Below are 27,671 nucleotides of genomic sequence, written 5' to 3' on the forward strand. Positions count from 1 at the left end.
CCCTCCCTGGAAGCTGCTTGCCCCGGTGAAAAGGGGCAGATTTCCCCCGGAAGGTGCGTCTTCAAGCCCAGTCAGCCCTCAAAGGGGGGAGGTCCTCCTCTTTTTGTAAAGTTGTGGAAAAAAGGTAAAGACTGGGCGCGCGAGGGAGCTGAGCCTGGGCGGATCTCGTCAGGGCGCGGGGAGCTGGAGGCGCAGCGGCTGCGGCTCCGGCCTCAGAGCCTGCGGCGTCCAAGTGGCCAGAGCTGCGCTGGGAGGGAGGCGGCGGGAGGAGGGAGGGGAGCCGAGGTGAAGGTGGGGGGGGAGGAGGGAGCGGCGAGTCCGGTCCGGGTTTTGCCGGCAGCCCCCGGGCAGCGTTCATAGCTCCTGCCCGGGCGGGCGCGCGGTGGCGGCGGCAGAGGCGGCGGAGCCTGAGCGGGGATGTAGAGGCGGCGGCTTTGGCGGCAGCAGAGGCGGCGGTGGCGGCAAGAGCAGGCGGCCGAGCCGAGCGAGCAGAGCGGCTGAGCCTCATCCGCCGAAGCCGGGCCCTGCGTCCCAACCCTGCCCAGCCCGCGCCCAGCCATGCGCGCCGCCCGCTGAGTCCGGGCGCCGCACGCGGAGCCCTCCGCCCGCCGCGCCGCACTCCGCTCGGGGGTGATTAGTTGCTTTTTGTTGTTTTTTAATTTGGGCTGCGGGGAGGGGGAGGAGGGGCAGGTGCTGCAGGCTCCCCCCCCCCTCCCCGCCTCGGGCCAGCCGCGGCGGCGCGACTCCGGCTCCGGACCGGGCACGGCTGGCGGCTGGAGCGGAGCGCACCGCGGCGGCGGTGCCCAGAGCGGAGCGCAGCTCCCCGCCCCGCCCCTCCCCCTCGGCCTCGCGGCGACGGCGGCGGTGGCGGCTTGGACGACTTGGAGAGCCGGTAGGTGTCGGGCCACGGCCCTCCCTCGACCCCCCCCGGAGGCCGGCCCCCTCCCCTTCCCCGCCTACCTCCCTCTCCTCCCCCGGGGTTCGGTGCGCGGCCAGGGCCGGAGTTCGGTGCGAGTCGGCTGAAAGTTTGGCGGCGCGGGTTCCCCCGAAGTTCAGGTGCGGAGAGCCAGGGACTGGGTAGGAGGGGTCCGTGTTTGGGAGGGGCAGGGGGCGCCCGCAGCCTCAGCTGCGGAGCCCCGGAGCCCGGGAGACCTAGCGCCAGTGATCGCTCGGTGGCCGCTGCTATACCCAAGCCTCCCCAAGCCGCAGTATGCTCGGTCGCAGATCACTGAGTTCAGACAAAAAGAGGGGTTTTAGGGTCGGGTTAGGCGCCGCGGCGTGGGGCTGAGGCTCTCCCTGCGGGGTACCGCCCCCCGTTACTGGAGCTCGCGGGCGCTGGGGCGGCGGACTCCTGGGGTCCTCACCTCTCGGCGCTGGGCGGGCGCTCCGCCTGCGGGGGCGGCTGCTTGGAGATCTCTGGCGCGCACTGCCCCCCCCCCCCCCGTCAGACCCCGCTCGCAGCCCTGTGTTCGGGGCGACGGTAACTGCTCAGAGCCTCCCCCACCTCTTGGAACAGGCGGCGGCCACTTCTGCATTTCCCCTCCGGCTCCTCGCCCCCGCTGCCCGCGGGGTGCCTGGCGGGCAGATCAAGTTTGACCTTTTTTTTTTTCCGTCAAAGTATCACCCCCACCACCACCGTGCCCCGCGGCCTCTCTCCTTCCCTCCCCAGCCTCTGGGAGTCTTTGGGGCTGTCTCTCGAGCCCCGCGTGGGCCAAGCGGCGTGCGAAGCCAGGGAGGGAGAATGGGGGTGTTGCTCTAGCTGCGGAACTGTGGGAGGCGGGCGTCCCAGGCGCCTGCCACGCTGCTCCGGCCCCAAATTTAACCCTGAAGTTCTGCCCGACCCCCTCGCCCCCAGCCCTGCACTTCCCGGGAGCAATGTGAGGGCCCGAGCCGCTGCGAGAGGAATGTGTTAATTTTCTGACTAGGGGAAGTTGTCCTCGCCCGGAATGGGCTGCTTTCCGGCGGGGAGAGCGGGGTGCGCCTGGCTTTGTTTATTTGTAGGATCGACAGAAGTGAGTGACCCCAGGTTTTAAATGGGGGGCCACCTCCAGGACCTCCAGAAGAGTTGAAGCAGCCACTGAGGGAGCAAGATCTCTTTTTGTTCTTTTTTTTTCCCCCGGGAACATGAAGGGGCGCGCGGAGTTGGGCTCGTGCCACGGGCTACAACGAGGCACCAGTAAATTTGGGGGGTTCTGTAGTGACTTATTCGGTAAGACCCGCTACCTCAAGTCAACTGTGACAGGGGTCTGAAGGTTTGGCGGGCGCACCCCACTTTGCCCCCAGAACCTGGGTGGTCTGAGAGTCGCGTCTTCGGATGGGGGTGCTGAAGGGGTGGCGGGCGGACCAGCCTCCTGATCCCCGCCTCTCCCTGCGCCCGCGGGCGCTGTTTGGAGCCCTTGGATTTGTGGTGGGCTCCCACCCCCCCCGCGTTTGCTCAGGAAGCGCTGGGGAGGGGGGCGTGTGTGATCGCTCGGCCCTCGCCCCCGCCGGAGCCGCCCCAGGGCCGCCGGCAAACAGAGTCCCTTTCAAGTTTTCCGCTGGGGCCGCCTGGCGGGGGCTGCGAGCGCGGTTGCTGCGGACTTGTTTGGAGCGCGATTTGAACGCCCGGCGCCACCTCAGCTGCCCCAGCCCGCGGGGGTGGGGGGTGTCCGTCCCTTGCAATTGGGAGCATTTAAATTAGATGTTTTTGGGGGCCTACTGGCCTAAGCTTGACCTGATTCCTCTCCCGAAAAACGCCCGTACCCTGCGTTCTAACCGCCACTGGAAACTCAGGAACTGGGGCCCGAAGCCCCCTCCAAACCCCGTTTTGAGAGCCGTGCAGAGAGACTCAGGCTGGCGCTACCTACCCATAACTGCGTAGTGTTGATTTAGCAGTTTCCCTAGATGAGAGTCAAGCTGGAGCTTGGGGGGTGGGGGTGGGGAGTGGCCCGCTCTGCAGCTGTCACCCCCCTCCCAGAACGGAAATTGTCCTCTCTCCTTGGGGAGGAGGGAGAGGGGGTGACGGTTTGATTTTTGCCCTGGGAAGAGGTGGGAACAGCTGAGGGAGGTTGGCCTCTGAGTTCTCAGTCAACCTGGGGAGCCTGGTAGAACCCCCAGCACCACCAATCCTGGCAGGAGCTGAGTCTCTCCCAGGGAAGCCGTAGCCAGCCTTGGCCTCCCTCTCCATGCCACTTCCCTTTCCAAGGTGAACCTCTGCAGAAGACAGACCCTTGGCTGGCTGGCTGTCGGTTGGTGCCTTATTTATGTGTGTATTTGGGCCGGCTGTTTTCCCGGCTCAGCAGGTGACCCTGGCCCGGGCCTCCTATCTCTCCCGCGACTGAGCCTGTTGACTTACCCGAGGGCCAGTGGCCTCGTCTTTATCACGTGAGGCCTGGAATGTCCACCCGGCTGGGCTGGGCTGGGCTGGACTGGGTGGGGGAAGGGGAGGGTAGGATTCTGCATTCAAGGCTCAGGCCAGCACAGGCCTATGTTCCATGGGCTCCCACCGTGACCCGCAACTCCTGCTACCTCTTTCCAGCTCTTTGCCTGCCTGCCTTCTCATTTGGCAAGCTTGAAACGGGCCTATAGGAGCGTGGGGGCGGGGTTGCATCTGGATAAAGAACCAAGTCTGGGAATTAAATATCCTACTTTCATTAGGATCCCACCTAGTTATTTTATGGGAGGGTGGAATGGAGATGGGGGTCTCCTTAGGAGAGAGAGAGGGGTGTGGGCTGGGTTGAGGTCATCTGCCTTTCCAGGGTGTAGGGTGGGGTGGAGGAATGGGATACAGGTGAGCCAGACCCAGGCCTGCTTTCCGAAAGCCCCCTGTCGGGTAGGTTGATCATTTAGTGGGAATTAACTCCCCACACATGGTGCTCTGGAGCATGCCGTAATTGATCAAGATGGGGGGGCTCGCTTATTGTTATTAGTTTTTGTTATTGCCCACTCTTTATATGTAATACATTTATTCATTGAGCACCTGCTGTGTATCAAACCCCACCCTTCTGGGGGTGCAGAAATGAATCACTCTGCCTGGCCTCTAAAGACAGGCCCCGGTGGAAGCCCCGCCCCCTTTCCCGCCCCCCTGGGGCCCTGTTTGGGGCTTTCCCTTTTTTTTTTTTTTCTGGGGCGCGCTCTCTCTTTCCCCACACCACCTGGTCCCACCCTGGCCCTGTGTGTGTGGTTGTGTATGTGTGTGTGAAGTGTCCTTGATTAAGTGTATTAATAGTTAAACTCTCACTCATAGCTGGAACTCACCAGACCACAAAAAGCCTCCCCTGTTACTCACGCGCTACTGCCCAACAAGAATATCCCACTAAAGTTTTTTTCTGCTTTCTCTTCCTTCCCCCCGCTGCCCCCCCCCATGCTGAGACCACCCTCCCAGGCTTCGGGCAATGAGAAAGGACTGCCCCCTCAAAGACCCAGGAATCTCCAACAGTCCACCTGCCCCCCAAAGCCAGAGGCAGTGTCAGCTGACAGAGATGAGGCTGTGTGGGCACTAGTCTGTTGGTCTAGGATGTGGGAATCTGGGTGATGTGTGTGCTTATGACTCAGGACATGTGTGTCTGTAAGTTGTGTATCTATATCTGTGAATCTCTGTTAAATGTCTGTCTGTCTCAGGGTGTAGGAGTCTGAGCATACATGGGTTTATGAATCAGGGTATGCATCTGTGGATCTAGAAGTGTATGGATCTGCATTGTATGTGTACATGTGTGGTTGTGTGTCTGAAAGTTGGATAGGTCCCTGTGAATCTGGGAATGTATATATTCGATGAGTTATGTGTGCTTAGAATTTTGGAGTTTGTGTTTGTGATTTTTGTGTATCTGTGTGTTTTGTATATGCCTATAAATCTGGGAGTGTCTGGCTCCCTAGTGGTGTGTATCTGAATTGTGAATGTGTGTGTGAATGTGGGAGTGTGCCTGTCTGAGCTGTGTGGGCAGTGGTCTCTGTCTTTGCTGTCTGGTGGCTATGCGTTCCATTTTCTTTCTGGATCCCTGTCTGCCAGTCTGTCTGTCTGAGTCTCTTCTCTGGTTGTTTGAGCCCCGGAGTGTGTGTAGCATGTTTGTGTAGAATTGAACCTTTCCCACCCGATCCTCCCCCACCAAGCAGTAACTGGGCAGCCTCCCCGTCTGCCTGCCTGCTGGGAGTTTTGGAAGCCGCAGAGGGAGACAGGCTGGGGCCAGGGTGACAGCGCGTATCCACGGCGATGGCAGCCTGTGATTACAGGAATAAAAGGATTTTAAGGTCATGAGTGGTTTTGGGGGGGGTCGTGTCCCCCCCACCCTTTGGTGGAGCTGGTGACAGCAAAGGGCCAGAGCTGTGTGTCTGCAATTTGGGAAGTCTGCCCAAGTGCAGGTGAACATGGATATACAGGGCTTACCTGGGAGTGTGAACACATGCATGTACATGCATGAGCAGAGCCTGTGAGAGCATGTGTCACTGTCTGCTTAGTCCCCATATGACAGTCCATAGGGCTGTTCCCTGGGGGAGAATTCCCAGGAAAACTTCTTGCTTCTGGGTCTCATGTGGAGCTGGAACCCTGCAGTCGTCTGTATGTCTCAGCCGTTGCCTCTACCCATCTTCCCCACCCCATCCCAAGTCAGGTGTCTCTGGCCAGAGACTGGCTGGGCCCAGTCACCTGGGCCAGGCCACATCTCGGGGTGTCAGTGCCCCTGGCCCAGCTCCAGCCCCTGTAATTGCATTCTGCTGCCTAATCCCCTGCCAGCTCAATTAGATCGCAAATTCTTCTTCATTTCCTGCCTCTGATGCTGGCCTCCCTCTGGGCTCACAGGGCCTGGGAGGGAGGGAAGGGATCCTGCCCCCCTTCCACAGCACCGGGGGCTCTGTAGGGGTGACTAGTTCCTGGCACACTGGCCCTGGAGCACAGGTTTGAACCCTGGGGACCAATAAGACAGGGCTCCACTGGCCCTTTTGGGACCAGCCTCAGTATCCTTGTGCTGGGGGAGGGGGCTTGTGTTACCTGGTACAGGGGCTCTGGGTAGACCAGGCAGATCACTCTTGCTAGGCTGCCATAGGCTCTGCCCACCTCCTGCTCCCAGAGCAGTTGCTGGCCACCCCCCAGCACAGCAGTTATGACCTTGTTTTTGACCTTTTCATGGTATCCATCCTAGCAGCCAGTTGAGCCACCTAGCTCCATGCCTACTGGGTCCTCCTAACCCCCTCCCTTGACCTCACCCAGACAAGTATGTATGAGCAGTGGCTCTGGAGGCCATCAGACCTGGCTCCAAATCCTGGCCATGTCACCGCCTAGCTGAATGTATGACATTTTATCGAGTTGTGTTATCTCTACAAACCTCAGTTTCCTTATCTCTGAAATGGGACAATAAGAATGCCTGCCTTATAAGACCATTTTCAGATGGACACAGGAATGGTTGCACAGTGTCCAGCATAGGGCCTAACCCATGGTCAGCATTCGATAAAAGTTGGCTTTTATGATGACAATGACTCCATATCCCCCAGTGAAGAAACGAACACATGACTCACACTTAGCATTTCTGACTCCATTCTGCTAATGACCAGGTATGTGACCCTGGGCACATCACTTTGCCTCCCTGAATTTCTCTTCCCCATCTGCAAAATGGGCCTGATACTAGGACTGACCTCATAGGGCACATGAGGGGATGATCTGGGATAATGTATGCAGATGCTTGGCCCCAGCAGGTTTGCAGCGTGTTATTTGCTGGGGTGGGGTGGGGCTGGTGAAGACACAGGCTCAGGGACAAGGGGCCTGGCCACGGTCATGAGGCTGATAATGGGGCCTGGGTGGGGTGGGAGGGCCAAGGGATGACCTGCTGGCTCAGCTGCGTTGTGAGGCCAGCCTTCCCTCCTGCGGGTCTCTGTGGAAAGTGGCTGATTTTTTCCTGGGAAGGGGAAGCTGGACGTCTCCCCCTCCTTGCCCAGGAGGTGTCGTAGCATCAGCTGTGCTGACAGGCCTCCTGGCTTTCTTGCTGGGGTGGCTGGCAGCTCTGGAAGGCCGGCTGTGCCCAGATCAGCCCGAGGGAAGTGGGAGCCGCATAGGTCTCCCTGCCATGCTAATCCCCGCGGCCCCTCCCACCCTCAGCCTGTCCTCGGTTGCTGGAAAGACAGAAAGGAGCCAGGAGGAGGGGAGCTGGGGAGACGGGCCAGAGGTGGGGCGGCCCTCGCCTCAGGGCTCCCCATCGCTCCCTGGCTAGTCTCCTGCTTCTTGTGACCTCTGTCACTCACTGGCCGAGCTCTTTAATATTTCATGGCCCTTCAAGCTGCCCCCCTGCCCCAGCCCACAAGCCCCCTTTGTCTGCCTGCCACCCCCCCTGGGGCATCCTTGTCACAGAATTACTGACCCAGAGGCTGCCTCTGCTGACTCCCAACCGTGCCTGTCCCGACACTTTCCCTGTCCCTCCTGACCTGCCTCCCCCACACCTCCACTTGTGACACCCTTAGTCTCTTATAGGGATCTTCTCCCCCCTCTGACATCTCTGACCATCTCCCTGCCCTTTTCCTCCATTTTCCTCTTTTGTTGGCTGCCTCCTTCCCAGTGGAACAGAAAAGCCGCAACTGGTCCGCCTGCCTGTCTGCCCCCTCCCCCGGGTCCAACCCTTCCTGCCCCCTCCCCCAGCCAAGTCGGCGTGAGAGCTGGTTTTATTTATTTTTCTGTTTGTTTGGGAAGAGGGCAGTGGCGGCTCAGGGCCCTGGCTGCGCACTGCTCTGAGCAGCGGGCAGGCGGGCTTTGCTGGCCTCCCAGGAATGTGGCCGGGACGCCCCGCGCTATATTTACTCCCCTCCAGCTGCTGGCCCCAGCAGGGCAGAGCCAGGCCTGCCTGGTGGCCCCGGGGGAGCCCTGTACCCGCCCTCCCCTGTCTGGCAGACCCCACGTGGCCCTTGGGCCCACCGCTCTCCCTTGCCTGTGACCTCCTCTGACCTCCTCAGACTTGTCCAGCCTGCCAGCGGGAACGCATGGGTGCTGTGCCGGTACGGGCATAAGGGGTGGGCATGGGGGGCCTGGCTGGTGTGGGCAACACCTAGCAGTCCTCACACTCCTACCCAGGGGCCCAGCGTAGGCCTGTAATCTGGTGGCCGTGACTATGCAAAACATCTTTCCAGGCTTCTCTCCACGGGTGTGGCCCCCACTCTTGCCACAGTCCCCTCAGCTCTGCTGTGATCACTGGCAGGGTGGGGTTGGGGCAGTGGGGGCGTGGGGGGCTGCTGAACGGCTTGAGCAGCTGTGCTCCCTGCATCACAGGACACCCCCAGGTCCCTCACTTAGGCACGCATGTGTACACACCTAAGTGCTGGCCCACGTGTGCGGAAAGACTTCCTTACCCACGAAGCACACTGGATTGCACCTTCCTTGGAGGCAGGGCCGTGCCTCCTGTCATTGGTTCCCTCATTCATTAGACGCTTGTAGGGGCTTTTTGAGTCTGCTCCTCGCCAGCTTTGCAAGGGGATGTGGCAGTGATTCTTCCTGCACCCCCAGTGCCTGGCACCAAGTAAGTGTTTGAAGAGCTTTAGCTGCTGCTGTGATCATTGCTGCCCCCAATTATTATTACTAACAGTGGCAATAATAACCGGTAGCCCATCCTAAGCCCTGACTAGGGCAGGCACTGTATCAACAGCTTTCTAGCTTTTGCCTCCTTTAATCCCCACAGTAGCCCATTGAGTTGGGTCTTAGCATCCTCATACACAGATGAGGAAACTGAGGCCGGGGGAGTTTGTGACTCGCCACTGACAAGTGGGATTGGGTCCTGGCAGAGCCCTTGACAGGCTGTGAACACTATGAGGACAGCCAGGGTTGGTCTGTATATGGCGTTTCCTGCACCTTCCACTCTGCCTGGCCCACAGACGGGACTCCCTCCACGCCTGCTGAACACAGGCCTTGCTCTTCCCTCCTTGAGGCCCCGGGAACCCTGGCTCTGGGCCCGACACGCGGTGGGGGATGGGCTGATAGGCTCATTGGGTGGACAGAAGAGTGAACGAATGAATGACTGGATGACTGGCTGTGGGAATGAGCACTCTTCAGGGATGTGCTGGTGGACAGACCAGTATGTGGAGACCCACTGGCCCTACAGAGGATTCTGGGAAGTGAGGAGGGTGGGCAGGGCTGAGAAGTGTGGCCAGAGACCAGTAAGTTACTGGGCTGAGCCAGCAGGGCAAGTCATATCTTCCTTCTAGACCTGTGGTCCCCGACCCCCCCCCCCCCCCCCCCCCGTACCCTGCCACACACATCACTGGCTACGCCTCCCCTCCAGTCCATCCGTGGAAAAATTGTCTTCCATGAAACTGGTCCCTGGTGCCAAAAAGGTTGGGGACCACTGCTCTAGACCACAGTTTTTCCATCTATCAAATGGGTTGGGGAGCCTTTGCCCTGGCTGGCTGTCAGCTGGCCTGGGCTGGGGCTGGCCTGGGAGGTGAGGGGACTGCGGTGGGAAGGAGGAAGCAGTGGGTGGTAAAGACAGGAAGATGAAGCGTGGAGCTTGGCTTGGAACCTGAGAAGCAGGGAGACCAGCCCTGACCTGACTCGTGCCCGCCCTCTGAGCCGCAGGGTGGGGGTGCAGGCACACAAACCCCCAGCCACCCAGTCTTGTTGTGGTGCGGGTTGACTTCCTGACATCTGCAGTGTTAGTGGCTGTGTGTGCCAGGAAGAGGTGGCCTGTCCCCTGGGACTAGACCAGCTCTTCCCCAGGCCCGTGGGTCCCCCCCCAGTTTCTTGTCAGTTTCTGTTGACCCTGGTGGGAGAGGCCCAGCCCTCTCCTGCGGCCTGCCTCCCCCAGAGCTACATGGGAAATTGCAGCAGGCAGGGGTGCGTATGACCCTTTCTGCCGGGGGTGTCAGATCTTGGTGGCCTAGAATTTTTAGTCACAGGAGTCTACAATCATAGAATGGTTAGAACAGAGAAATTCTCAAGTCAGGGTTCTTGTGTTGGGATTTTAGAGTCATCATAGAACCACAGGTTTTACTGCTAGAAGGAAGCACAAATGGTCATGTTTCAGTCTCCTTGTTTGATGCTAGGGGACATTGGCATTCTAGGGGAGGGTCTTCCGTGAGGTCACGCGCCTGGTGCTCTCAGGTGACATGAGTCCATACGTGGGACAGAAACGCCACTTCTGCCTCTAGTCTGCTCCTCTCTGGCGATCTGGCCAGTGTGGAGAGTGGGCTGTGGGCCCAGTCAGGCAGCAAGGGGATGCGGCTGGCCTGCAGGCACAGGAGGGGTCCTCGCGGCGGTGCCCGCCCGCCCGCTGCCCACGCTTCCCGAGGCACCAGCGTGAGGAGGAAATGCAGGCTGTTGCTTCCAGCGACAGCCGGCAGGGCCGGGCGGCTTCCCAGCTCCCCCTCTGACTCATGGCCGCCTGCAGCTCCCCCTCCCCTGGAGGCCTCAGCAGCCCCATCTGTGCAATGGGGAGAGGAGGCTTACCACAGTCTAGCGCAGAGACGGTACAGTCGGGATTCTTTTCGAGACCACTGTTAGGCTGGGGGAGAGCGGGGAGAGTAGTCCAGAGCAGGCAGCTGGGCATTTGAACCCACAGCACTGGGAGGTTCTGTTTGGAGTCACCCTCGTGCCTCCACAAGCCTGGGAGGGCTGGATTGGTTCTTGACGCAGAACAAGGGATGGAAGCACGGGACGGGAGGCCTAGCTTTTTTCTGACCTCAGTATACCCATCTGCAAAATGAGGGCGTTAGCTATCCCGTGAGGTCATTCATTCGCTGTCTGTGCTGTGCCTGGATACATGCTGGATGCTGGGGCTGGTGGCAGATCAGCCAGGGAGGGGAAGAATCCTTGGCTGCAGACATGGGGTGGGGGTGTGATTTGGTCGAAGGGCTGACTCTGGGAGAAGGAATGAGGTGGGGAGAGGTAAGGAGCTGGCCAGCAAGGCACACTGGCCAGCGGAAAATCCCAGCTGTTTTCAGGAAGTGTTTCCTGCACCGATCTCCTGGGAGGGAGACAAGGCAAGCAGGAAGAAGGGCAGTGCGGGGAGCAAATAAGGCCCCCAGACAATCCAAGTGGAGACATCCCAGGCCTGGCAGCTGGGCGGGTGTGCCCTTCACATGGTGGGAGGGCTGGAGTGCACCCCCCATACTCCGAGGCTGGGTTCATGGTGGGGGACTGGGGCTGCCAGGAGGAGCTGGGCCATCATCCAGATTTCAGAGCTTTCCCCAGGGGCCTCGTGGTGCCCTCCACCCTGTCCTGAGCTGCTGCCACCCTGTCCTGAGCTGCTGCCGCGGGGGTGGCAGATGCTGTTTCATCGCTGAGGCAAGTGGGAGGCCTCCGGAAGGTCCTCCTGGGAGGTTCCGGGGGGCAGCGGGGGTGTCAGCAGCTGCCGCCCCGCTGGCTCGCAGTGGCCTCCTGGGTCCTAGGGGCTGGGGGTGGTGCTTCTGAATTGAGGCTGGTCCCTCCTGTCCTTGCTTTCCCCCTACTGCCCACTGAGCTGCTTGGCTCTGCCCCCCTCCCATTCCTGGCTGTGTCTGCAGAGCCCCCGGGGAAGGCAGGGAGGAGGCGCAGCGGGCTCAGAACAGCGGGTGCCCGTGCAGCCAAGTATTTGCGCGAGCTGTCAGAGACAGACAGGCATGTGGGGAATTTGGTGTGTGTGGGGCTGGGGGAAGCAGCCGGGTGGGCAGGCAGGAGGGAGGAGGGAAGCTGGGGCTGCCTCCCAGCCTGTTGAACCCCGCAGAGACCACCTTTCTCCAGTCCTAGAGGCTGGCTGCACCCAGGCACCTTCTTCTGGCTGTACCAGCGCAGTGAGGGGAGTGGGGCTGACCCTGGCTGGGTCTGGCAGTATTGCTGACACAGGAAGGGGGCGTCCTGTCGAGCGCTCCGGGAGAGGCTCCGGTGGATTGTGGAACCAGGCAGGAATCCGGGTTGTGCCCGACTGTGGCCTCCAGGAAATAGCAGCTGTCATGCTCCCGCCCCCCCCCCCCAAGCCTGGCACAACTTGTTTCCTGGCCAGGGTCCGGCCGGGGCAGATTGGAGGAGCCTGGTATTGCCCGGCCTGAGCAAGGGGCAGGGCAGGATGGAGGGGGCCATGTTTATAAGCCCAAAGGCACTTGGGGTACTGTGGGGAGGGGACCTCTGCCCTTATCTCCTTATGCAAAGACCCAACCTATCACCTTTGTGGCCTGCTCTCCAGGAGCACCTGTTAGGTAGGGTAGGGTCCAGAGCCCAGTAATACTTGATTTTTCATAGCTGAGAGCCCAGAGAGGGGGATACGGTGGCCCAAGGTTACACAGTGGGCTCCCTGGCCTTCCCTCTACCCCCCATGTGGGTGGGGCCACTAGGAATTAGTGAACATGCAGGGTTTGCTGGGGAGGGGGCTATATTTAGTCAGTCTTGCAGACCCAAGGGGCCCCTGGGAGCAGCTGTTGGGGGGGTACACAGACGGGGCCTGGACCTGCATTTAGTCTGGACAGAAATATCCTCCCCCCACCCATCCACCCACTGGCTGGGCCGCCAGGCTGCGGGCTTGTCCCCTGAGGGGCAGCTTGCCTGGGCCTGGCGGCCGGCGGGACAGGCAAGATGACCCGATAGGCTTTTCCCAGCTCAGGTTTCGATGAAACAGGAACCGGAGCTGCAGCCTGGGCCGAGGGGGCCAGGGCAGCCAGAGCCTGGGGGGCCGGGGCTGCCTCCCCCGCCACCCTCTCTCCTCCCCACGATGCAGCTTCCCCTTCTCGAGGCCTGGGGAAGCAGCAGGTTATTTATCAAGCCAGCCTCCCCGCCGCGCCTGCCCGCGCCTCCCCCCCACTGCCTCCTGCGCTGGCGGCCATGAGCCCAGCAGAGCAGGGTGAGCTGGGCGGGCGGGCGGCGGGATTAGCTCAAGAGACGTGAGTCACCCCATCCCCAGCAGCCCCACGAGGCCCTGCGGCCTGGCAGGCAGAGCACACGCTCACGCACCCCACATGCGGCACACCCAGGGGCACACACAGGACAGACACAGTCACTCACGGCACACAGAGTTCCACACGACTCAGCACACCCAACTGACACGCGTGGTGCAGACTTGGTCACATGCACTGTGCACACACAGCCCCCACGTGGGCACTCCAGAAGCACATTCGCCGTTGCATTCACAGCCCCAGCCTCTGGTGCGCACACGCTGGCACGTACCGAGGCGGATGGATGGACATACAGGTGTGCCCCTTGGGAGGAGGCCACACGCACCCTATGGGCCCTGGTAAGGCAGTTTGTGTGTCTGCTTCATCGTGTCACAGGCCCAGGCAGTGAACCCCAGGCCGTAGGTTACACCCAGACGATGCTACAGAGGGAGGCCAGGAGCACCAACACGGCAGCACCTGCCGCACACCACACGCACGCAGGCTCACCTGATGTGTGCAGGGCTCTGCTCCCCCAAACGCCCCCCATTCAGGCTTGCACGAAGAAGCCTGACCCCTAGCCACGTTGGTTAGTTGAGTTCTGTGAGGTAGGGGTGGGGAAGTGGAGATCATTTTCTCCCATCACCGGGTGGGCTTGGCTCTCCCTGGGGGAAGAGGCCCCCAAATTGGCATGGGAGTGTTAAGCCCACCTGCCCTCCAGCACGGAGACTCTGGCCCAGGCAGAGTAGGTGGGGGTAGATGGGGAGGGATGCAGAGGAGCTAGCAAGAGGAAAGGCTGTAGAATGCTGTGGAAAATTGATGTCTCCAGGAAACCCAGCTGGCTGGTCCCCAACTCAGGGATGCAGAGGCCTGGGGAGGTGGGGGTGCTAGAGATTGGGGGAAGAATGAGACCACTGACAAGTGGGCTGTGCCCAGGAGTCTGTTTGCCTGCCCCTCCTGCTCATCTGGCACCTGCTTCTCTCTGTCCCCTTAGTTCCTGAGGCCCTCATTATCCAGTGCCCCCCCACTTAGAATTTGGCCATAACTCTGGTTCTTAGTCTACAGCCCTGCAAATGGGCATGGAGCTGGCTTGAGTATAAGGGAGGCCTGGGCCACTGAGTGGGGGCGCGTGTTCTCGGGGAGCTTCTAAGCCTCTGCCCCCCACTGGGGTTGGGGCCTGCCTTCTCTGGACTGGGCAGAACTAGGGGTAAATCCATTTCCCATATGCTGAAAAAGGTACTATTTTTCAGATGAGAAAACTGAGTCTGTTGGGGATGGCTTTGTGGTCATGAAGGGCTTTGGATGGTCACCTAACACCCGGACTACAGATCATTCCGGGCTCACAGGATGGAGACATCCTAGCAATGGTCAAAGGGCAGGTAGCTATAAGGACGCAGGCCCAGGCAGGCTCCCACCTCCTGGCCATACAGGTCTCCTCCATAAAGGTCTGGACGGTGGTCAGGGAGGAGAGAGCGGCCCAGATATCCCGAGGGAAAGCAAGCAGCAGTGGCCAGTCAAGAAGACCAGATGTCCCCTGAGCCTTGGACTCGGGAGTTGGACAGGCCTGGACTCCAAACCTGGTTTTGAAGTACTTTGCTGTGTAATCATGGGCCAGTCTGCCCACCTCTGTGATCTCACTTTTGTCACCTATAAAATGGGTATAATCCTCATATCTGTCTCAAAGCTCAGGGCCTGAAGCAGATGGTGAGGTATGATCTCGCCAGTTCTTACTGTGTCACACCTGTGTCTCCAGGTGAGTCCAGCCCACTGCACTGCACTGTCTGCTCCTCCAAAGCTGGCATTTTTCTGGGGGTGGTACCCTACATCAATGGCTCCTTAAATAGAATGTCTTGGATTTAGTCTTCTCTAGGGCTGTTCTCAGATGGGAAGGATGAGGTCAAGGAGTGAAGAGGCTGAGCTGGAAGCCAGGGTTGGGGGAGGGGAGGGATGGGAACGGGTTGGGCCCAGGGCAGAAGAACCTGGGATCCTTGGGTGGAAATTCTTAGAGGCTTCACAATATGGGAGGAAATAGAAAGAACCAAATATAGTTTCAAGGGTTTCTCTGTTCCCCACCCCAACATTCACACAAGATCACAACAAGTTAGACTTGAAAAGGGACTTCCAGGTGGCAAGTGGGGCCCTTGCAGGGTGGTGAGGGGCTTGGCACATGCCTGTGTGGCAGGGCTGTTGGGACTGCGGGAGATCTAAGAAGCGCTAACATGAGCAGGCAGGGCTGGGGGTAGGAGGAAAGGCTGGAAGTAAGTATAGGTGGGCTCTTCCTGTGGCCAGAGGGGGAGTTGCGAGCCTGGTCAGCTGGGTGCTTACCCTCCTTGTAACCTTCAGATTCCTACCATGTGCTCATCTCCCCGTGGCCCTGCAGGTCAGAAGGCAGGGGGATGTTTAGTATTTGAGGCTGGGGAAACTGAGGCATAAAGAATTGGCTCAGAGCTCAAAAGCAAACAGTGGTAGAACTGGGGCCATCACCTAGGTCATACCCAACACCCCTGGCCCAAGCTGTCCTTGATGTTCACTCTTATGCTGGCAGACAATGACAGTAAAAATAACAACATAATAAGCTATCATTTGTTGAGCACCTACTGTGTGCAGGCCCTGCACTGAGAGCTTCACATATGTCCTCTCCAGGTCCCTGACGGGGGTGGGGCTGGTCATCATCTGCATTTCACAGGCAGGGCCTGGGCTGAGCAAAGTTGAGCAACTTGTCTGAGGTCACCTAGGCTGGAGACTGCAGAGCTGGGAGTGGAACCCTGTCTCCAAAGCCCACTTGAACCCAGACATGGCCTGAGCCTGTGCCTCTCGGGACGGGCTCCCCCACCCCCCATAGTCACACATGATGAGTAATGTTCCTGGTGGGGCCAGCCCCCATGCCCAGCCCCATACCTGTCCTGGGCCCTCTGCTATCTCAAGGTACTTTCAGGTTTGAACCCAAGGGCCTTGGGGACTGTTAACCTCTTAGGCCTGGGGAGGGTGAGCTCCTGTTTGCCTTGGCTTCTGCAGGGGAAGTGATTCACTGGGGGCTTGGGGGGCAGGGGTTCCCCTGGGGGGCAGATTGATGCCCCTTGGGGTTTCTGGGATTCCCCTGCAGGCAAGTTCTGGGAAACTCCATTGCTGGGCTCCTGAGAGTCACCTAGGGGCCATCACACACCTCCCCCAACCCCTTCCTTCCTGGGGGCTCCTTTCCCCTCTGGGGAGCCCTGCAGGGACTAGTTAAAAAAGTAAGTGACCTTGAGCTGGCATTTCCTCTTAAGCACACAGGGACAGCCACAGTGACCTCCCATCCCCTGGTCAGTGTGCCACTTCGCCAGAGAGCGCTGGGCTCTGTGTGGCCCTGGGTCAGGACTTACTAAACGTCACTAAGTCAGGTTGACTTTGCTGGAGGTTGATCCCAGCCTCAGATCACTTCCCCTTTCTGGTCTCAGTTTCTTCATTTGTGAAATGACTGTGAGAGTCTGCCCTGGTCCTCTGAGGCAGGGCGAGTTTGTCCCCCGCAGACAGACACACTCGTGAGCCCCACGGCCAGTGTTTCCAGGTCCCCAGGCCCGGGGCTCCCACAGGCCTCACAGCAGCACGGGGATCCAGGGGAAGCAGACTGGGCTCTAAATTTGGGCCAACCTCGATTTCAGGCTCACGTCCACTGTCCACAGCGTGGGTGACCTTGACCAGTCACTTTCCACTCAGCCTCGGTATCCTCATCTGTGAAATGGGGGAACCATGGGGCCTACCTCCTAGGGCTGCCGCGAGGATAAAAACAAGATGGCACGGACAGAGCACCTAGCCCACACTTGATAGATGGCGGTGACAGTGGGGCCCCCTCCCCCCCGGCTGTCCTCCTGGTCACTGTCCCCTCAGCCTTTGTCTTGAGGATTCTGGGAAGGAGACAGTGCCAGTCTGCTGGCTCAGCCAGCTTGGCCGCTGACCTTCAGAGCACCCAGGCTGTCAAGGCCGCCTGACTGCCTGCTGGGCGGGCAGGCGGGCAGGGGGGAGCGCCAGCCAGCTCCTCGCCTGACGCTGCCCGCCCCTGCTCCCACTCTCCTCTCCCTCTCTGCGCCTGTGTGTGAGCTAATTAATCTCAGCCCCTTTGGGAAATTAGAACGCTGCAGCCGCGGCCTCCTCAGCCTCGCGGTGCCTGTGCTGCTGCTGGGCCATGCCAAGACCCGCTGTGGTTTAGGGACACCGGGGTGGGGGATGGGGGCCGCAGGATGAGCTGGGCAGGCCATGGTCTCCCTGAGCCTCCCACCTCCTGGCTGGGGGGCTCTGGTCTCAGCCCCCTCTGTTCTCAGGTAGCATCCATAAGGACTCCAGGTAACACCCTGCTATGGTGAAACTTAACCCCCAGTGGCCGCTCTGACCTGGCCCCAGACTGGTATGGTCATCCCTCACCCCACATCCCATCTCATTGCAGGGTCCTCTTGTCTGCCCAGCTTGGGCTGAGGGAGACAGATGTAATTATGGAATTTTGCTTGGGAAATTAATTTGAAAAAGTTAATTAATTGGCAGTTCCGGAGGTGGCGCGCTCCACGCCTGGCCGGTCTTGCTGACGTCAGTGCTGACCCGCTGAAGACGGGCAGCTTCCTAGGCAGGCTGAGCAGAGGGACCCTAGTGCCCCAGTGACCTGGCTGAGTATCCCCGAGACAGGTAGTTGGACAGTGAGGAGCAAGGGCAGACCAGTGTCCTGGCTCGGAGTGGGCACCTGGGAAGGGTTTGTTGACTAGACCTGCTGAGAATGGATTCGGTGTCCTCAGAACACAGCCACTTTGTATGTTCACCAAGCCATTGTCAAGCTTCTGTGGTACACTGACCCCAGTGTCTCAAGTGCCCCAGCCAACATAGACTACTGAATGTTTTTTCCAGTTCTTCCAAACCCTTCCTCTCAAGGAAAACCTCTAAACCTATTCTCAAAGGCTTTTCCAAAGGACTCAAGGGACATTATTGGGCCCATCGTGCAGATGAAGCAGCTGAGTCTCAGAGAGGGTGTGACTTGCCCAGGTTGTTCAGCTGTATCCTCCAACAGGGTGGAGCAGGAGGCATAAAACTGAATATTCTTCCCAAAGGAGGAATGCCACAGCTGTTAGGATCCAACAGGCAGCCTCCCCCCAAGCGTGAGTGATAGGGGCCTTACAGTTGACTCTGTTCCCCAAGGAGGAGGCTGGAGAACATCGCCAACCCCTCCATCCTTTCACTCCTGGCCTCATTTTCCTCCTTATTCACCCACCCTCGACATTTGTGGTGCCCTGCATGTATGTATAGGGGTTCCCCCACCACGCCATCCAATCCTCAGGACGACCCAGCCCCATGCCCCAGGGGTCCCAGGGTACATAGAGACCCCCCCCCCCACTATATCCTGGACCCGCTGCAGGGCTGCTGACCACAAGTCTCAGCCAGACCAAGTCCTAGTTGGAGGAGGAGTGCTGGCTTTCAAGCGATCTTTGTCCAGACAGGGGAAGGGTCAGGGCTGGGGCAGGAGGTGGCCAGGCCCAGGACATGTCAGGTACACTAACCCACAGGAGGCCGACGAGGTGAGGAGCATGGGCTCTCCTGAGCTGTGTGGCCTTGGGCAGGTCCCTTAGCTTCTCTGAGCCTCATTTTCCTCATCTGCGAAATGGGGGTGATCACCTGTGCCATTCGGAGGGCTGTGATGACCTGCAGGGATGCGTAATAGCTAGCAGCCCAGATCTCTGGGGCCTGCTTTGAGGGGGTCGGTCCATCCAGCATCCTCCCTGGGATTTGTTTAGTGCATTCCCTCACCTCCAGGATTTCCAGGGGCCAAGTGGGCCCTGCAGTTACCTTTATAGGCCTCACCTCCCATAGTTATTCCGAATAAAAGTGACCGGCATGGACAGGCTGGGCTGGGCACTCTGCATCCCCATCGCTCTGATATGGTTGGTAGTTCTGGGTTTCTTCAAGATCTGACCCCAGGCTTGCGTTTAAGTGGGCCACACTCACTGCCTGAGCATCCTGGTGGGCTGGGCATGGGGTCATAGAGGAGATACTTCCTCTGCCAACTTAGCTTCCTCCTGAAAGCCCTCCCTGGTCCTGCTCCTGATAATTTAGTCCTTTGGTTGAGTGCTCAGGGTTCTCTGTTAGACCCTTCTGTGTGTGTGTCCCTAGGTCGGGAGCTCCCTGCCAGAGGGGTCCATGGCATCTCCTGTCTGTATTCTAGTGTCCAGCACAGGGCTAACACTTTCTGAGGGGTCATAGGGCTCCTGTGTTCCCATTTTACAGATAGGTCACTTAAGGCCCTGTGAGGCCCTTGCTCAGCCAAGGTTACACAGCCTGTTGAGGGGCAAATCTCGGTGGGGGCGTTCTGGGGCCTTCCTTCAGGCCTCGGGACCATTCCTAGGCTTCCCTGGGCCCTGCAGTTCCTGACCACTGGCAGGCAGTGTTCTTGGTGTCCAGCCTTTAGCCTTGTGCTCCTGAGAGCTTGGGGGGTTCTGGCATCAGACAGGGTCAGACAGCAGGCTTTAATCTCTTTGAGCCTCGGTTTCTTCATGTGTAAAACAGGGATCCCAGTGCTTCACCTTGTAGTGCTTGGGGTGGGGGGGGGCGGTTAAAAGATATGCATGTGGTGTTCTTAGCTTCAGTGCCTGGAGTTCACCATCGTTATTATTACTATGGACACTGTTATTTTGTTACCATTGCATTATTATTCATGCTCCCAAAGCCAGGCAGCTACGGTGCGTTGGTGCTCCGGTGCGTTGGTGCTCTGGTGGCTCCTGGGCTCCTGGGCTCCAGGGCTCGGGTCCCGGCGCAGAGCTCTGGTCTGCAGAAAGAAGTTGCTGTTCCTAATTAGTCAGTGCTCCAAGGAGAGGGCCTGGATTTTAATTTTTGCTGCAGTGTCCCACCTGCCCAAGGCTTCCCAGCCCCTCTCATCCACTGGGCCGGGGCTGCGGCCCCCTCCCCAGCTTCAGGTAGGAGGCCTGGCCCCAGGCGAAAGCCTCCCCAAATTTCCCCTCCACTCCCTCTGCCTCCCAGACCTCCGGGGCCATGAATCATTTATGAGGCAAAAATGAAACCAATTAAGGACAAACTTTGAAAGCCTCTAATTGCTGCGCCTGGTGGCACCGAGGAATGAGGGGAGACAGGCCTTCTCGGTGCGGCATCTCCTTGGCCCAGGCCGCCTGGCCCGCCGCGGCCCAGGGCGCCTCCCGGCTCCCGCCGCCTCCCCGCCGGACGCGGACGTGCCTGCACGGCTCTGGCGGCCGCGTCTGCCACCCCGGCGCCCGCCCGGGTCCCAGGCCGACTAATTAGGCCCGGCTCCCTCCCCGCGCCGCCCACTGCCCGCTCCAGGCCGGCTGCCCGCTCCAGGCCCGAGGTGATGGCGGCTGTTCCTGCCGTTCTGGGGCCTGTGCCCCACAGCTGGCCGCGTTTCTCGGGCGGGAGCCAGCTCTGCCCGCCCGGCTTAACCCAGGCGAGCCCGGGACGCCCTGTCCCTGAACTGGGAGGCTGGGGCGCCAAACCCCCCACCGCGGTGCCGGGTAGGATCTGGGGTGTGCTGGGTACATGGCAGGGACAGTCTTATTCAGTCTCAGGGAGGGAGAGGCTGGGACAGGGGAAAGTGACCTATTGAGCTCCTGAGGTGTGACACTGGTGCACTGGGATCCATCTCATCCCGTCTTAGCTTTGCCACAACAAAGTGACCTACTGCAGATTCCTTAGCCTCGGTTTCCCCATTTGTAAACTGTTAGCACCAGCCAGTTTTCTCCTAGATTTGGGATTTGGGGAGCTGGGCCTTATATGCCTCCCCTACTCTCCTCCCTTGGGGGCGGCTGAGTGGGTGGAGATCAGAGTCTGGACCCAGCAGAGCCTGCCTCACTGCCATGAGCCCTGGGTGCCAGTGACCAGCCTGCGCACTGTGCTGAGGGCCAGGCAGGCCCTGGGCACTCAGGCACGTTGTTTGCTGAAACCAAATTTCCGTGCTTGTGTTTTTCCATAATTATATTAGCAGGTGGGATTTTTCCTCGGGGAAGCAGTGGGAGGGGGAGCGCCATGGCAGTGTCCCCGCCCGCTCTGAGCGTGAGCTCACACTCAGCTCTGCCCGCCTGCCGTAATGATTTTTTAATTATGCAGCCAGTGCTCGGAATTGCTAATCCACCTCCAGCCCAGCACCCCTCCTGCGGCTCACACCCCAGCCCCTGGCTGATGTCCCCAGAGTGGTGGTGCCCAGCCCTGCGCCCATCACTGAGTGCCACGGTGGGAGAGAGGGTAGGCCATGAAGGACCATAGGGGCACCTCTCCTCCATCTGCAAGTGACAGGACTTGTGGCTCTCTTTGCCCCCCACCCCACTCCTAGCCCCAGCATGGCTTGCACCAGCCAGGACATCTGTGGCTCTTGAAGGGGCTGGGGGAGTAATCAGTGCCCACCCCTGAGTGATGTGGCCACACCCATTTGGGGGACATTAGCCTGTCTGCCCAGCCTTGTGTGACCCCAAGGACACACACACAAGTACAATCTTTGTCTTTGTCACACCCACACTCACACTTTGCTTCCCTTCTCCACACATACTCAGCTTCACAGCTAAGCTACACAAGCACAATGGAATGCTCTGTGTGCTTCTCTTACACACAGCCATACCTGAGGGTTGGGGCACCCTCAGGAGACCCCATTGCTGCCTCCCATGCCCTGCATTGGCCCTGCCCCCACTCCCTTGCCTCCAGGTTTCCCCCCCCCACCCCACTGGGATGTGCTCTGAGATCTCCTGGCTCCTGCCTGGTGGGGTGGCTGCCTGTGGCTGGGGCTAGCCTGAGCCTCTATCGACCCTGGCCTGGGGGAGGTGCTGGGGGGGGTTTCTGCAGCACTGTGGCGGCGGGCTCCTCTCCAGGCGCCCAGCTGTGGCATCTGTCAAGGTCAGATAGCGACTCCGGAACCAGCCAGCTCGTCCCTATGGCCCCTCTCGCCTCATTATTTTTGTGTTCCGGGGCTTCGCGACACCTCCCTCCCTCCCCCTCAGCCTCCCTCCTCTTGCTTGCCTCCCCCACGCCTCTGCAGGGAGGGCCTGCGGTCTGGGGGCTTTTGTTTTCCAGTTTTTTCCACGCTCAGGCCAGACAGTCGGGTAGACGCTGGCCAGAGCTGTTGGACTTTTAATGGCAGACAAGACAGGTGTCTCCTTCATGGCTGGGACAGATTCTCCACTAGTGGGATCGTGGGTTGGTTTTACAGGGGGACAAACTGAATTTGGGTGGAGCCCAGCCCCCACCACAGCCCAGGCGCACCTGTGGGCAGCTTCCTGTTTCCATAGGGGCCCTAGCACGTGGCACCAGTTCCTGTCTGCACCATCCTCATTCCAGCAGGGCCCCAGACACACAGACCTCCCAGGGCTTTTGACACAACTCACAGTGCACACACGCACACACGCCGGTGTTCACGCAGCAGATATGTTGGCACACGCAGGCCAGGAGAACCCACAAACATCCACCCACCACATAAACCACTCGACTTGGACACACACACGCTTGGGTGTTTGCATGCATTCGCAGGTGTGGGTTGCACACCCCTCCAGTGTACACACAGGGGAGTCACACAAAGACCTCCCCATGCGCTGGTACGTAAGCCCCTTGCACACAGTGCTATATCCACCGGACACGCCCCCCCAGCGTGCAGGTGTCTGATACACCTCCTGGGTAGACACACAGAAATATGAATTGTACGGGGTGCTCTCCTCACGTACACACTCCACCCCCAAGCTCACTCCCAGGTGCCTGGCGATCCCTGAGCAGTTACACCTCTCAAGGGACTCTTGTCCCCTGCAGTGCTGGGAAGTGAGCTTTGGGCCTCCGCTTGATGAGCGCAGTGTGTCCAGAGAGCCCCAGAGCGTGGGAAATGGCAGTTTAGCAGCTGGACTGCCCTACCCACCTGGGCAGCACCAGGATGGGCTGGGGACTCCCAGGTGTGTCATGATGGGCTTGGTGGCTGCTGGCTGAGGGGTGGGGTGCCGGTGGTGGGGGCAACCACTCAGTGTCTGTCTCTGGGTGCTTCTTGCCACCTCCAGCCCCTGATCAGGGTGTGTGAACGTTGGGGGAATGGGATGTAGGCGAACTCCACGTCCCCTGGGGTCTCTGGAGCAGCCCTAGCCATCCGCTCACTTCCTCCTCCAGCTGTGGACTGCTGTGACTACCCTCGAGAGGGGGAGGTAGCTGGAGGCTTAGCAGTGGCTGGGTCCCCACCCCCCAGGAAACTCAAAACCCTGGGCCAGCCGCGGGTGGCGGGTTAGGGCAGGCACAAAGAGGGCCTCTGTGTGGCCCGGCTGGGCTGCCCACAGGATTCTGGGGGAGGAGGCAGGAGCCAGTTTCCGTCCCGTTCTGCTTCCTGCGGAGGCCGCCGGAATGCCCGGAGCTCTGGCCCAGCCTGGCCCGTCCAGCCCACCCGCAGCCCCTTCCCTTGGCTTTTCCTGGGCTTTGGGGTACAGCTGCAGACTTCTCTGCAACAGTGCCCTGATGTGATTTGCCCAGAGCCTGAGAGCCACCCCCAGGACCTATGGGAAACCTAGAGGTTCCCCCAGGCTGAGCACTGAACTGGACCTCATCCTTCAGCTGAAGCCCTTCTTCCATGTGCCTGGGAGCCCTTGGCCAGTGTCAGAGAGTCACAGTCCTGGCTTTGACACCTACTGACCTTGTGACCTTGAGCAGGTGACTACCTCCCTGGACCTCAGTTGCATCATCTGTAAAATGGAATGATAATAAAGGTTAGAAGAATCCAGTGAGAAAATGCACGTAAACTGCTCGGCGTAGCGCCTGGCAGAGAATGAGTGCTTCTTATTAGGACCTGCTGTTGTCATGTCCTCTGGGGAAGTAAGAGTGGGAGGGACTGGGTGCTCCTTCCCTGCATAGACCTGACATTACCTGGGGCTCGGTCTCAACCCTGTGACCTGCTCAAAACCCTTCTCTCCAAATCTGCTTCCCCGCCTGCAAATCACATCAACAGATTCGGGCTTCTGGGGCCCTCCTGAGATTTGGAGCGGGGAGGGGATCACTATCTGGAATCTCTTTTTCTGTGTCTCTCTACCTCCTTCCCCATGGGACACTCTGGGATCATGACTCATGCAGTCTAGGCTGAGGAGCAAGAAGCACTCTCCATTTCACAGATGGGAAACGGAGGCTTAGTTGGGGGAAAGGGCTAGGTCAGAGTCAACGGTCAGGGAGGGACAGGGTGGAGCCACAAAGCTAGACCTTAGGACTCCAGTTCCCTAGCCAGGCCTGTTGACACGTGTTGCCCCTTCACGCCCAGGCACACGAACATACCCCACACAGGGGCCCCAGGAGACAGCGCCCCTCTCTGATTTCTTGGCTCAGGTGTCTCTGAGCCAGCCTTGCCTGGGCTGCTCCACGGTGAGGCCCAGCAGGAGGGAGGGCCTGAGTGGGTGTCTGGCCTCTGATCCCAGACTGGTGTCAGCTCAGACAGCAGCACTTGGAAAACGTTCAGTCCAAGATCCAGGGGATCCCAAGTGGGCAGGGCAACATTTTCTCTACATCATACTATGTATCAAATTTCCTGCTCTAAATGGGGCCACAGTGGTACTTCCTTCAGAGGGTGGGTGTGAGGATTACATGAGATGAAGCATGGGTTTCATACATGTTAGCTGATCCTCATGGTCACATGTGACAAAGGGGGAAACTGGCTCAGAGGCCATATGCCAAGGTCACAAAATGAAGAAGGGTGTTCCCCTTATCTTTTGACTGCCAGGGCAGGAACCTGGCCGGAGCGGGTCGTAATGCGACGGCCCTGTCTTCATCAGAGGTACCCTAGAGCCCCAGGTCAGAGCAGACCCTCCTGCCTGGGGCCTTGGAGTTGGACGTCCCTGGCTGGACATCCCTAGTACGTCCTCCAGCCCACGTACTAGGGGGTTTGCACCTGTGTGTCAGCAGCATGTTTTAGTTCTTAGGCCAGGGAGTGGTACCTGCCCTGGGAGGAAGGGTGGAAGAGGGTCAGGCGATGTGGAGCTGGGGAGGAAATATGATTGGGTGTCAGTCTTGGGGTGACCCTAGTGGTGTTGAGGGCATGTCTCATGCCAGGCCACCCGCTGGGTGCCAGCAGTCAGTGCTCAGTGTGTCAGGGTATGTGTGTTCATTGCAGCTGGGGGTGTGTGCCATGCTGTCCGTCTGGGGCTGCATTTCTCCTGCCTCCCAGGCCAGTGTCCCTGTGTGCGTCTCCTTGGGCCTGAGCGGGGCTTCTTTTTCCCCTGGAAACTCCCCAGGCTGAATCATGGAAATCAGAGACGGAACATCCCCCTGCTCCCCCTCCTTGCCCGGTTCAGCTCAGCCACCGCAGCCTGTGGTCTGCTCTCCTGCCACCACCGGCCAGCCTGCTGTCAGCCTGTCTGTCCACCCCACTCCCTCCGAGGCCAAGGGGACCAGTCCACCCAGGCGGGGGAAGGGGCGTGAGGGGGTGTCAGGAGCTGCATGGAAGCGTGGGGTAGGGTGCATTGAGTCAGGGTGTGTGGGTCTGCAAAGCCGCCCACCCAGATGATGGCGTCTTCTGCTGGGCCAGTGCCTTGGGGTCCTGACATGCAGCCTCCCCCGGGAGCCTCCCTGGGTCCAGCCAGCAAGGAGGAGAGGAAGGACGGGACCCTGCTCAAACCCTGCCCTTGGTAGTAGTGATGTTTGCACAACTCTGTAAATTTACTAAAAATCATTGAATTATATATACTTCAAAGTGAATGGATTTCATATATGTAAACTGTACCTCAATAAAACTGTTTCAAATAGTCCTGCCCAGTTGGGACTCTGCCAACCTCATAGCCATATCTTGCACCCACTTTCCCCATTTCTTAGGAACTCTTTCAGCCTGTGTCCCCTCTGGCAACCTCTCCCTATCCTGAACTCTCAGCCTAGCAGTCCCTTCCTCCAGGAAGGCCCCAGATGCCCCACTAGGTCCCCTTCCAGCTCTTGTTTCACACTGGTTCTTGTGACCGTGGGCCCAGCTCCTGTGTACTCCTGGAAGGCAGTGCCAGGTCTGGGTCTGTGTCCTCCACTGTCTCCCCAGTACCGCAGGGCACAGGGCCGCTAGTGAGGTAGGCGCACGGGGGATGTGTGCAACTGAACCTCCAGAACGTCTGCTGGGGGCCACCTGTGTACATGTCGACGTGCAGACAGTACCACCTCACACCAGGGTGTGCCCTCCTCCCCCATGCTGTCTGGCCTGAGGGTTCAGGACAGAGCCCTGCTTGGGGTGAAGTGAGGCTCTTCTGGGGCTGAGGGTGGAGTAAGGGCACTGCCACCACCTCCGGTGACCTCATTGCCAGCTGTCATTATGATGTCACTGGCCCAGCGTTCCAGGTTCCTGCCTGGGCATCTCCAAGCCTTCCAGGTGGGGGCACTCCCCTGGGGTCTGTGACAGCTTGTCCCCAACCACGGAGAGGTGACAGGCACGGTAATAATCCTGGGGGATGGGAGCAGCCTCAGGGGTAGCTGGGTCACCCTGCCTGGGGCCGCTGTGTCAGTTGCCCCGTGGAGCAAAGGTAGTCACTGAGCGGGCTAACACTTGGGCTCTGGGTTCACGTTCTACCCCTACCAGGCACCAGCTGTTCGACCGCGGCCTGACAACTTGAACCTCTGTGAGCCTAAGTGTCCTCCTCCCTGAAGTGGTTAATGGTTGCTGTCTCCTGGGTTCTGGGGCAGCGTCCAGGAGGTGACTCGTAAAGCATGAGAGCACAGGGCCTGGGACACAGTAGGTGCTCCGTAAATGCTAGTTAATAGGATTAGTTAGTGAAGGGTACCTGAGTGTCAACTTTGGTGGTGGGGGCCAGCTAGAGGGGCAGGGTCTGTGCCTTCTGGGGCTGGCCAGGGCCTTAGGGTGGAGGCACGGAGTGGCCCCCGCTGCCAGGAGGGTGGTCCCGGCTTTGACTCTCCCTCTCCAGCTCTGCCCGTGAGCTTGGGCTGCAGGAGGCACTGGAGCCACAGCCATGCCCTGAGGCCAAGAACCCCTCGCCCGCCTGCCCTCTGCCCCCTTCCTGTCCCCAGGCCGTGGGCAGAGCCGGTGGGTCTGATCTGGCCTCTCCTCCCTGCCCTCCCTCTCTCGTGGGCTTGTCCAGCTGCCTTCCCTTGGTCCCCACGCTCTGTGTCGGAGGCCTCCCTCTTCAGGGCTGTTTCCACTCTCTCAGACCCACAAGTCCCCAAGCCTGGCCCAGTCGCCTCAGACCCTGCTCGCCATGATACTCTGTCCTCTAACCTTGACCCCCTTGCCCCTCCTCTCCAGGTCTTTTCTCTGACCCACCCCTCGAGTTCCCTGCCTCATGATTCTTTATCCCCACCACCTGTCTCCACTCTTCTGCCCCCATGTGCCCCTCTGCCCCCCAGCTCTCCGTGGCTGGCCGCCCCCTGGCCCCCTGGGCTCTGTCCCCGCCCGTCAGCCCCTGGTCCCAGCTCCCGGCTGGCCGGCTCCTGCATGGACAAAGGGGTCCTTTGTGGGCTGACCGCGGCTGGCGGGGCGGCGGGGCGCTGGCTCCGCATTGCTGATGAAACGGAGCCCTTTGTTGTCCCTCCTCAGGCGCAGTATTTCTTTTTGGGGGCTGGATGCGTTCCTGGCAGGGCCGATGATGGATGCGCCCGCCGCCGCCCGCCTGCCCGCCAGCTCTCCCTCCCGCTCATTCCCGCTCCGCTTCAACGCAGCCCCGGCTCCTCCCCTGCTGCCTGGGCACTGCCAGGCCCTTCCTGGCCTGGAAGGGGGTTGCTGTGTGCCCCGCAGTGGAAGGTTGGGGGGAGAACGTTCCCTCTGTGTCCTCCCCTTCCATGAGTAGGACACATGGGGCTGGTGGTCAGGCATCCACTAGGACCAGGGCATCAGTTTTTCCTAAGGTCTAAAGGAGAAGATGACCAGGTACAGGACAAATTTGGAACAAGCTTGAGGACTAGATGTTATGTCTGCCCACTCTGGATTTGAAGAC

General features: G+C 59.7%; 1 protein-coding gene across 5 annotated transcripts in view; it reads left to right on the forward strand.

The window, feature by feature from the left end:
- The first annotated feature begins 384 nt into the window (after positions 1 to 384).
- Positions 385 to 27,671, forward strand: part of CXXC5 (CXXC finger protein 5) — a 33,251-nt gene continuing 5,964 nt past the window's right edge. Inside the window, exons 1-2 of one of the 5 annotated variants that reach the window (XM_069483729.1) lie at positions 997 to 1,056; positions 17,198 to 17,430. The gene's annotated coding sequence lies outside the window, so the exon portion shown is untranslated. Of the gene's footprint in view, positions 893 to 993; positions 1,057 to 2,999; positions 3,185 to 17,197; positions 17,431 to 26,058; positions 26,159 to 27,671 lie in introns of those variants that run through there. The other 4 variants (XM_069483727.1, XM_069483728.1, XM_069483730.1 and 1 more) reach the window with 4 other exon arrangements.

The sequence above is a fragment of the Eulemur rufifrons genome, chromosome 10 (assembly GCF_041146395.1).
Source record: "Eulemur rufifrons isolate Redbay chromosome 10, OSU_ERuf_1, whole genome shotgun sequence".
Classification (NCBI taxonomy): domain Eukaryota; kingdom Metazoa; phylum Chordata; class Mammalia; order Primates; family Lemuridae; genus Eulemur; species Eulemur rufifrons.